Consider the following 10,415-nt stretch of genomic DNA (forward strand, 5'->3'; position numbering starts at 1 on the left):
AAGGTCCTTTCCAGCTCTATTCCGATGCTGGTTTCACATGCTGCCTGCATCCCACGGATAGGATTGGACTTCACTTGTTTGCGCGGCCTGGATTCTGTCATGCCGTGGCTCGGTGCTGGTCCATGGCCCTGGGAGTTGGGAACCCCTGACCCAGTAGTGAAATCAAAATTCTTTGTTCTGTGGGTATAGCTTGGTGGACATGGCAGGGGAAGTATACTGGCATAGAATTTTTAGACGTTTTAAGTTTGGGATTTTAAATGTATTTTAAATTTGGGCCAAATTTAAAATAAGTTTTTTAGCTATTGTTTTATCTGTATTGTGTGTATGTGATTGTTGTTTATATATGGCTGTTCACCACCCTGAGTCCTTCGGGAGAAAAGCGGTATACAAATTAAATTATTATTATTATTATTATTATTATTATTATTATTATTATTATTATTATTATTATTATTATTATTATTATTATTATTATTATTATTATTATTATTATTATTATTATTACTGCAAAATCCCCATTCCCTCCCCACACCTGAGGGAAGGATACTGCAAAATCCCCATTCCCTCCCCACTCCTGAGGGAAGGATACTGCAAAATCCCCATTCCCTCCCCACTCCTGAGGGAAGGATACTGCAAAATCTCCATTCCCTCCCTACTCCAGGGGAAGGATACTGCAAAATCCCCATTCCCACCCCACTCCAGGGGAAGGATACTGCAAAATCCCCATTCCCACCCCACTCCAGGGGAAGGATATTGCAACATCCCCATTCCCTCCCCACTCCTAGGGGAAGGATACTGCAAAATCCCCATTCCCACCCCACTTGGGGGCCAGCCAGAGGTGGCATTTGCCAGTTCTCTGAATTGCTCAGAATTTCCGCTACCGGTTCTCCCGAACCTGTCAGAACCTGCTGGATTTCAGCCCTGCCCTGACCTAAGGGATTGTTTGCTCCCAGCCCTTTCTTTAGCTATCCAATTTGGTTGGGCAGGTTGATCAAATTATGAGGTCTTCTCTTCCCACGTACGTTGGCTGATAGAGACCAAGAGAGGTGCCTTCTCTGCTGAAGACCCCTCCCTCTGGACTCTAGGTAGTCCTCGATTTACAAACCATTCGTTTAGTGGATGCAGTCACAACGGCGCTGGGAAAAGTGACTTATAACCGTTTTTCACACTTATGACCATTGCTGCATTCCCCCGGTTTCCTGATTGATGCTGTCGGTGAATAAGGCCCCAGCTACCCCACAATAATTTCTTACCTGGAAGCATTTCTTGATTGCAGGTAGTCCTTGACTTCTCACTATTCACTTAGCGACCGTTCGATGTTTCTACAGCCCTGAAGGAACGTCATTGATGACCGTTTTTCACACGAAGGACCCTTGCCGCATTCCCACGTCACGTGATCAAAATTCAGAGCCTGTTGGCAACTGGCATGTACTTATGACGGTTGCGGTTTTTCCCGGGGTCACGTGATCCCCATCTGCGACCGTCTGACAAGCAAAGTCAGTGGGGCAGCTGGATTCATTTAACAGCCATGTTGCTGACTTAGCAACGGAAGGGATTCACTTAACAAGAAAGGTCCAAAACGGAGCAAAATTCACTTAAGAAACGTCTCCTTTAAGCAACAGGAATTGGGGGCTCCATTGTGGTTATAAGTTGAGGACTAGCTGTATTCTTCCTTCAGGATAGACCCCCCAAGTCTGTTGGCCTTTTAAAGAACTGGTTAGGGGTCCAGGCCTGGGGTCCCAAGGGCGTGAAGGGTCCCGTTTCTTCCTTCAAACACAGACTTCAGAGGATAATTAGAACTGCAGAAAAAATAATTGCTACCAACCTGCCTTCCATTGAGGACCTGTATACTGCACGAATCAAGAAGAGGGCCGTGAAAATATTTGCAGATCCCTCACATCCTGGACATAAACTGTTTCAACTCCTACCCTCAAAACGACGCTATAGAGCACTGCACACCAGAACAACTAGACACAAGAACAGTTTTTTCCCGAAGGCCATCACTCTGCTAAACAAATAATTCCCTCAACACTGTCAGACTATTTACTGAATCTGCACTACTATTAATCTTCTCATAGTTCCCATCACCCATCTCTTTCCACTTATGACTGTATGACTATAACTTGTTGCTGGCAATCCTTATATTGATATATTGACCATCAATTGTGTTGTAAATGTTGTACCTTGATTAACGTATCTTTTCTTTTATGTACACTGAGAGCATCTGCACCAAGACAAATTCCTTGTGTGTCCAATCACACTTGGCCAATAAAATTCTATTCTATTCTATTCTATTCTCTACTGTGTTTCTCCTAAAACACAACTCACCCCAAAAACTGTTTCGTGCGCGTGTGTTAAAATTAAGCCCTAACCCCCCAAAATTGGCCCTATTTAAGCGCATGTCAGGCTTGCTGGAGTGGACAACGGCAAGTTTTTTCGGGCGGATGGCTACCGGTAGCTGGAGTGACCAACACAGGTAGGCAAGGCTGCGCAAGGCGTGTGGATTGCGTCGCTCTCTCTTTTTGGCCACGAAAGCGGCCCTGTGGCCAGGTGAGGCGCATGGGGGGTGGAAATTAAGGCACCCCTCAAAAAGAAGGCCTAGCTGGTATTTTTTTGGGGGGGGGTCAAAAGAAAATAAGACCCGGTCATATTTTAAAGAAATACGGTATTAGCATCCATAGCAGTGGTTCCATTCTGTGACCATAGTGTTAAGGTCCGCCAGCAGCCTGCAGAGCTGGCAATGGAATCGGACAGTGATGAGGAAGAGGAAGAGCGTGGGCCAGTCCTGGAGGAGGGGGAAGGCCCAGATGAGGGTTCTGCGTCAGAGGCTGAGGTGCGGACTCTGGAGCCTCCAGAGCCTGACACTAGTCAGGTAGAGGAACAGGAGGAGCCTGTTACTAATGCACACATGAGAAAAGCTGCCAGAAGAGCAGCTGAAGAAAAAAGGACGACTCAGGAGTAAGGCCAGGAGATGATTGGCCTCTCCCATAAGGCTTAAAGGACCAGCAACGGCCTTGGGGCTCTTTGCTGGAAAACAACGTTGATAGCTTTGTCTTGTTGCATTTGTTTCGTATCAGTGTCTTCTGAACTTTTTCTAAGAAAGGCCTTTGGCAGTTTGCCTAATTGGACCAAGGTCGGTGATAGGACTGAGGAATTTGTGTTGGGAGGAATTTGCTTTAATTTAATTGAACTACGCTGAGAATGAAGTAATTCTCAGCTGCTCTAATAAAGTTTGTTTGTTTTTACACTGACTGAGTTTCCTACTACCTACTTGGGCCTGGGTCACAACACATATAGTATATTTCGCTTGCACGGTTTACGTTATTTCTAATTGGGTCCGAAGTTTGATGATGGACGCTAACCCAGAGTCCCTTCATGAGAGGGGCAGCAGGTGTAGAAAACCAGTGAACTAAAACACAGGTGGAGAAATATAAAATTTAACACTCCCTCTTTGCCCCACAAAGCGGCTTCACCGAAGCTTCGGAATCGAGGCAAGGCCATTCCCGTGGAAGAGAAACAATTATTTTTTTCCAAGGACCTTGCTGACTTTTCAAGGCCAGCCAGAGTTGGCAAAGGGCTATGACCCCCAACGGCAACCGAACCAGACCTGAATCAAAAGCCGTCGCCGTGTTATTTATGATAGTCGGGCATTGCCGAAAACAACATTCGGGCCCACGGAAACCATCCGTGTCTCTCCTAACCCCGCCTGATCCTTTTAATGCTAAACCCTGTTCTCTTTAATTAAAAAGGTTACCCCAGGAGACGGTGTGCCGATCAGCAGATGCCACCGGGCCCAAAAAAAAAAAGAAGAAAGGAAAAAAAAGAGAACCAATTTGCCATCCTTAGCAGCTCCTCTAATCCCCACTAATTCAGTTACCAATCTGGAGGGCCATAAGAGGATTGGGGGCATTTGCTAAATTAGATAAGTAAAAATAACAAATGTCACTCAGTTGGAAGGGACGAGATGGGGGGGACGGTGAATCTGGAGGGCAGAAGTTTCTGGAAGGTGAGGGCATGTGGGGGGGGGGGGGCGAGGAAAGGGCTCCCTAAAGGAAGAAAACAAGCCCGGTTGTTACCCCTCTTGGGAGAAACGGAGTTGGTTGCTTCTTCGTTTTTGTTTTTTAGCAGAATGCCCGTTGCTTTGAGTTAAGGGTCGCCTCTAGTGGAATTAGAATAGAATAGAATAGAATAGAATAGAATAGAATAGAATAGAATAGAATAGAATAGAATAGAATAGAATAGAATTTTATTGGCCAAGTGTGATTGGACACACAAGGAATTTGTCTTGGTGCATATGCTCTCAGTGTACATAAAAATAAAAGATACGTGGGTCTGGAACAGGGGCAGCCATAAGAGGTTGGTTAAAATGACAAAGTCGCGTCTGTGCAGGTTCCTTCTTCGTTTCGTGTGCAAAGAACCCGAAGAGACTTAAGGATGAATGAGGAGGACAGCTTCTCCGTGGTCCCGAAAGAAATTTGCAAGGTCAACTCGCTTCTCCATCACTCTCCAAACTTGGAAACTTTTAAGACTTGTGGCCATGCGTGGCTGGCTGAGGAATTCTGGGAATTGAAGCCCACAAGTCTTAAAAGTGGCCCAAGTTTGGACATCTTTGCTCCAGAGCACAGGATTAGAGAAGGGTGATGACCAAGATTTAAATGGCCAGCATCTGGACGGTTAGGAAAATCTTGGATATTATGATCATGTGATCTACTTTTGGGTTGATTGGATGGATGGATGGATGGGTGGGTGGGGCCAGGGCCATCGGGGAGTGAGGTCTGGACTCCGGAGCCTCCAGAGAAATGGTGGGATTCAGCCAGTTCGCATCACTTAGGGAGAACCAATTGTTAACTTCTGAGCAGTTTGGCAAACTGGTTGTTGGAAGAAATCATTAGGGCAGAGAACCGGTTATTAAATTACTTGAATCCCACCACTGCTCCAGAGGCTGACAGTAGTGAGGCAGAGGAACAGGAGGAGCCTGTTCCTAATGCATGCAGGAGAAGAGCTGCCAGAAGGCAAGAGCAGCTCAAGCAAAGTGGATGACTCGGGAGTAGGGCCATGAAATGATTGGCCCCTCCCATAAAGCTTAAAAGACCAGCAACAGCATTTGGGCTCTTTGCCGGAAAACAACGTTGATAGCTTTGTCTTGTTGCATTTGTTTTGTATGTATCGGTGTCTTCTGAACTTTTGCTAAGAAAGGCCTTTGGCGGTTTGCCTAATTAAGACCAAGGTTTGCGGTAGGATTGAGGAATTTGTGTTGGGAGGAATTTGCTTTAATTTAGTTGGACTACGCTGAGAATGAAGTAGTTCTCAGCTGTTCTAATAAAGTTTGTTTTTACACTGACTGAGTTTCCTACTACCTACTGGGGCCTGGGTTACAACAGTAGGAAGGAAGGAGGGAGGTGGAGGCAGCTGAGCCCGCAGATTATCTGCAGTCTTAAACACTCCAAGAGCCATTTGGACCCGTTTCCCACAGAAAAGAAAACACCGGGAGCTACAAAACCTTTCCCCGTGCCTGACTATTTCTTGAGCGGCCACAAAACTACCATATGTAGTTGAATTAAACGTTCTGTTTTCTTCTGAAATTTTTCTTTTCTTGGATTTATCCATGGTTGGCCTACCGGGGGATTGAAAAGCTCAATAAATCGTGTGCCGGCGGGTGTCACGCATTGGCGGCTGTGACGTGTATTTTGAGTGACAGGGAGCCACAGCAGAGGGGCTCCAGAGCCACATGCGGGCTCCAGAGCCGCAGGTTGCTGACCCCAGCGGGCCCAGAAGGATGGGGTCTATGACAAATGTCTCAGAAGGCACCCCCTCCCTAGTTTCTTGGTCTGTATGAAAGGAGTGGGGGGAGGGAGAAATGTAACCTCTGTCAGGCGCGAAAGATCAGGTCCACACACGAAGGTTCGATTAAACTGATTTATGTTGCTATAGTCTTTTGTACAAGAAAGTCTGCGGAGATTCTCAGTCATCCAGGTCACGGTTCTCTCCAAAGGTGCTTTTCCAGAATCTTCTTCTCAATCAATGGTCAAAACAAGTAGACCTCAAAGGACAACAGTTGGTTTAGAAACCCATGGAAAGTTAGAACAGCCCTGAAAAAGTGATCGATTCTGCCCTGTTGCAGCATTACACACAGTCACACGATCCAAATTCAGATCGGGGTGAAATGTAAAATTTGTTACTACCGGTTCTGTGAGTGTGGCTTGGTGTGGATGTGGGTAATGTGACTGGGTGAGTGTAGCCAACTTTTTTTTGTTTTTACTTTTCAAAGCATTTTTTCTACAACCTCTTCAGACGAAGAGGTTGTAGAAAAAATGCTTTTAAAAGCCTCTGATGATCAGGCAACTCAGCTGGGATCGCCAGAGGAGCCTTTTAAAAGCATTTTTTTTACAATCTCTTCGGCGGGAAAAATGCTTTTAAAAGGCTCTAACGATCCCAGCTGAGATCTGTGCGATCATCAGAGGCTTTTTTTAAAAAACTTTTAAAAGCATTTTTTTGGCCAAAGAAAAAATGCTTTTAAAAGTAAAAAAATAAACCTTCTAATGATCGCACGGCTCAGCTGGGCATGGGAAGGGGGCAGGGATTTTTGCTACCGGTTCTCCGAACCACCCGCCGCCATCGCCACCGGATTGGGTGATCCGGTCCGAACCGGGAACATTTCAACCCTGATTCAGATGCTTGGCACAACACAACGGGCACGTGTTTATGATGGTTGCAGGGCGTCCCGTGTGTGTGTGTGATGTGATCCCCTTTTGTGACCTTCAGCAAAGTCAGCAGGGAAGTCAGATTAACCACCGGGTTAGTAACTTAACAGTGGCCGTGGTTTGCCTAACTGTGGCAAGACGCGTCGTAAAATGGGGCAAAAACTCACCTAACAATTCTCTTGCTTAGAACAGAAATTTTGGGCTCCATTGTGGTCGTAAATCGAGGACTACCTGTACCTGGCTGGAGTTAGATAAGGGCCACCAGTACTCCAGGGAGGAATTGGAACTTAGTTCGCTTGTGGCTACGTAAGGATTCCAGTACTGATCTCTCTTTTAATGCTACCTCTTGAGTGGTGTGAGATTCTGTTAAGGTAATCTGACAATAAAGTAGAATTCCTTCCTCGGAGCGTCTCAACTACCTCACTGGGCTAAGAGTGGTTGAGTTGACTCTTAGGGGCTTTGCGCGATAAGAGTCAACCAGCATCTAAATAAACCATAATGTAAATGATGTGGGTTCTGTTCAAGACACCAAGTATCAGGCCTGGAAGCCATTCTTTTGCATTGGATCGTCAGGCCTGCCACATTTAGTGCTGTGGGAAACTGAGGGGGGGGGGCGGAGTTGCATGGAGCTGGGGAGAGATGTAGTCAAAATAACCTTCCTTTTTCTGAGAGTCAAGGACATCTTGCCCTGCTCCTGGAGTGGTGTGACTGGGAGGCCTCTCCAGTTGGGACAGTGCATTGATTGGACCGTGTGATGGACATGTGGGTGCAGGGGGAAGGGACTTGGACTTTCCTTTGGGTGGGGAAAACCTGGAAGCTTCCAGATTCGGATTTTCCCAGATGTGCCAATAGGACATCTCTAATAAAATGGAACTTTGAGGAACTTCAAGCTTCGGAGTCTTCTTTCATTGGGGGTGTTACTTGGAACCCTGACACCAAGCTTACTCCCACCTTAGTGTGTGTTGCTCATGAAATATTAAGCTTGCAAGAGATCTGATTGAGGACAGGGTTGTCGACAATCTCTAGGATGGGTGATCGATTCAGGGCCAAAGACGATCAATAGCTTTCATGGATTGAAGGCAAAAAGCACCTGGCCCAGCTGTCATACCACATTCAAGCCGCTTCTTGTTTTCGGAAGGCTCTCTTATTCTTTGACCCCCCGGACCATGTTGTCAACTCTTTATATCTCCTTCTGCACTTTGAACAAGGAAGTTCACAGATAACAGCTTGCTTTGCCAGCAGGAAGAAAACATTACAATGGAAGCTGCTGTTAAGGTGCACCTGGCTGCGATTTAAATGAATTGACAACCTGTCCATACCTAAATTTATAGTAGTGGCCAAAATCATGGAAACCTTTTGGGGAAAAGTGTATTTTCTAAAACTAGCTAATAACACCACTTTGTTTTTGCAGGAGTACCATAAAATTATAAATCAATGGAAAGATAATTTAATCGAGAATGTAACGCAATAACTTTTATGAAGGGTTTGCTATTAGAATAGCAGTGACAGTTTAAAGAAGAAAAGTGAAACTCGTAGAAAAAAATGTGATATACAAAAATGATCACCATGTCAGTTAATAAATGGGTAACCTTTAGCATGAATTATGGCCTTACAACATCTTCCCATGGAGTGAACCAAGTCTTTTAGTTCTGCAACTGTTATAATGTAAAACTAAGATTGAATATAATTCCTTCTATTAACTGGGTTTTATTGCTGGGTCGCTTCTGACTAACAAGTTTCTTTAATCGGCTCCATAGATTTTCAATTGGGTGAAGGTCTGGGCTATTCCTAGGCCATTCCAGCAATGGAATATGATTATCTTGAAACTCCCAAAAATAAAAAGTGGTGTTATTAGCCATCAAACCTCAAAAATACACTTTCCCCAAAAGGTTTCCACAATTTTGGCCACTACTGTGTCGTGATTTCCTGTCCTAGCCCTGCATTTTATTAAAATTTAAATTAGCTCGCAAAGCTTGTTTGCAGACCAGAGCGATTCGAAGTCCAGGCAATCCTAGACTTAACAATCACAATCAGGTACCAGAATCTCTAGGGTTAAAGCAAGGCAGTTGTTAAGCAGGTCACATCCAATTTTACCTTTCTCGTCGTCATGGTTGTTAAGCGAACCAATGCAGTCCTTAAGCAAATCCAGTTTCCCCCGGTTGACTTGCTGGTCAGAAGCCAGCTGGGAAAGTAGCATATAGCGATCACACGACATTGGGCTGCAGCAACCATCATAAATATACACCAGTTACCAAGCAAGCAAATTGCGACCACTCAACCATGTGTAAGTGCGAGGATCGGTTGCTAAGTCCTTTTTTTTCAGCGCCGTTGTGATTTTGAATGGTCACTAAACAAATGGTCGGAAGTTGGAAACACCCATCCCGTTATTTGGTCATTTGCAAAACCAATTGCTTTGACCAGGAATTAAAACGACAACACACTGTGCCCCCATACAAAACCCATCCTTCCTTTTAATAAATTTCGATGTGTGTGTGGTTTTTTTTAAACATTTTAATATTTTTCGCTTTTTTTTTAAATCCACCAAAAATTTGATGTAACTGCACAGGAAACAGCTTGCCACAGACTAAGACAATAATAAATAAGAGATCCATCCACAAAAATAATTTGCATGAAATGTTTCTCGGCTACAGCAAAAGGACAAGTTGTTCCTTTTGTTAAAAAAGTGACTAAGTTAACTAGACTAAAAAAAAAAATTAAATCTAATACCAAGCATTTATTTTAAATTTGAAAAGTCCAGTTCTTAAATGCGTTGGAGAGAAGTAAAAATAATCATATTATAGATATATAGATATATATTAAACACTTATCACTGTTTTTTACCTGTACAGTTTAATAAAATACAGCTTTGATAAATGAAGCCATAGAAAATGTTCTATGATTTCTGCATTTCTTTCTTTCCAGCCTGCTGTCACCTCTTTAATCCAATGTTTTAAAAAAAAATGACTAACAAAAGAGGTTTCATTGCCATTTAAAATTCTAAAGGATTAACATAGTGACCATAAAATACAAAAAAATTCCCTCCAGTTTAGGCGTAAATGGAAAATGGACTGTTGTATAAAATGTGGATTCCTTCTTTTAATCAGCACTGGATTCCGAATGGCTTGTGTACAATTAGCAAAAGGTTTTCCCCGCAGATTAAAGCAACAGTTAAAAAAGATGGTTTGACAAGTTGACAATTGGCTATCCCTTCCACCAACTTTTTTTTTTAAAGGGTGCCTGTTGCTTATTTTACATTTTTAAAAATTCCTGTTGTAATTCTTGATTAGGGTTTGGTTTTCTTTTTCAAAATTTGGACAGGGGGAAAAAAAATCATCAAAGCGTTTCCTACTTAAAAAGACGTTTTGACGTCGATAATTATATCTCCTTCCACTAACTTTTTTTTTTTAAAGGGTGCCTGTTGCTTATTTTACATTTTAAAAAATTCCTGTTGTAATTCTTGATTAGGGTTTGGTTTTCTTTTTCAAAATTTGGACAGGGGGAAAAAAAATCATCAAAGTGTTTCCTACTTAAAAAGACGTTTTGACGTCGATAATTATATCTCCTTCCACTAACTTTTTTTTTTAAGGGTGCCCATGCTGTCTTATTAATTTTTTTTAAAAAATGGATAGAACGTTTATTTATTTTTTATTATTTTCTTACAAAAAGGGAGGTTGGGGGGGGGTAGGGAAGAATCAACGAGTTTCCTAACTCAGG

Source organism: Ahaetulla prasina, chromosome 10, assembly GCF_028640845.1.
Source record: "Ahaetulla prasina isolate Xishuangbanna chromosome 10, ASM2864084v1, whole genome shotgun sequence".
NCBI classification, from domain to species: domain Eukaryota; kingdom Metazoa; phylum Chordata; class Lepidosauria; order Squamata; family Colubridae; genus Ahaetulla; species Ahaetulla prasina.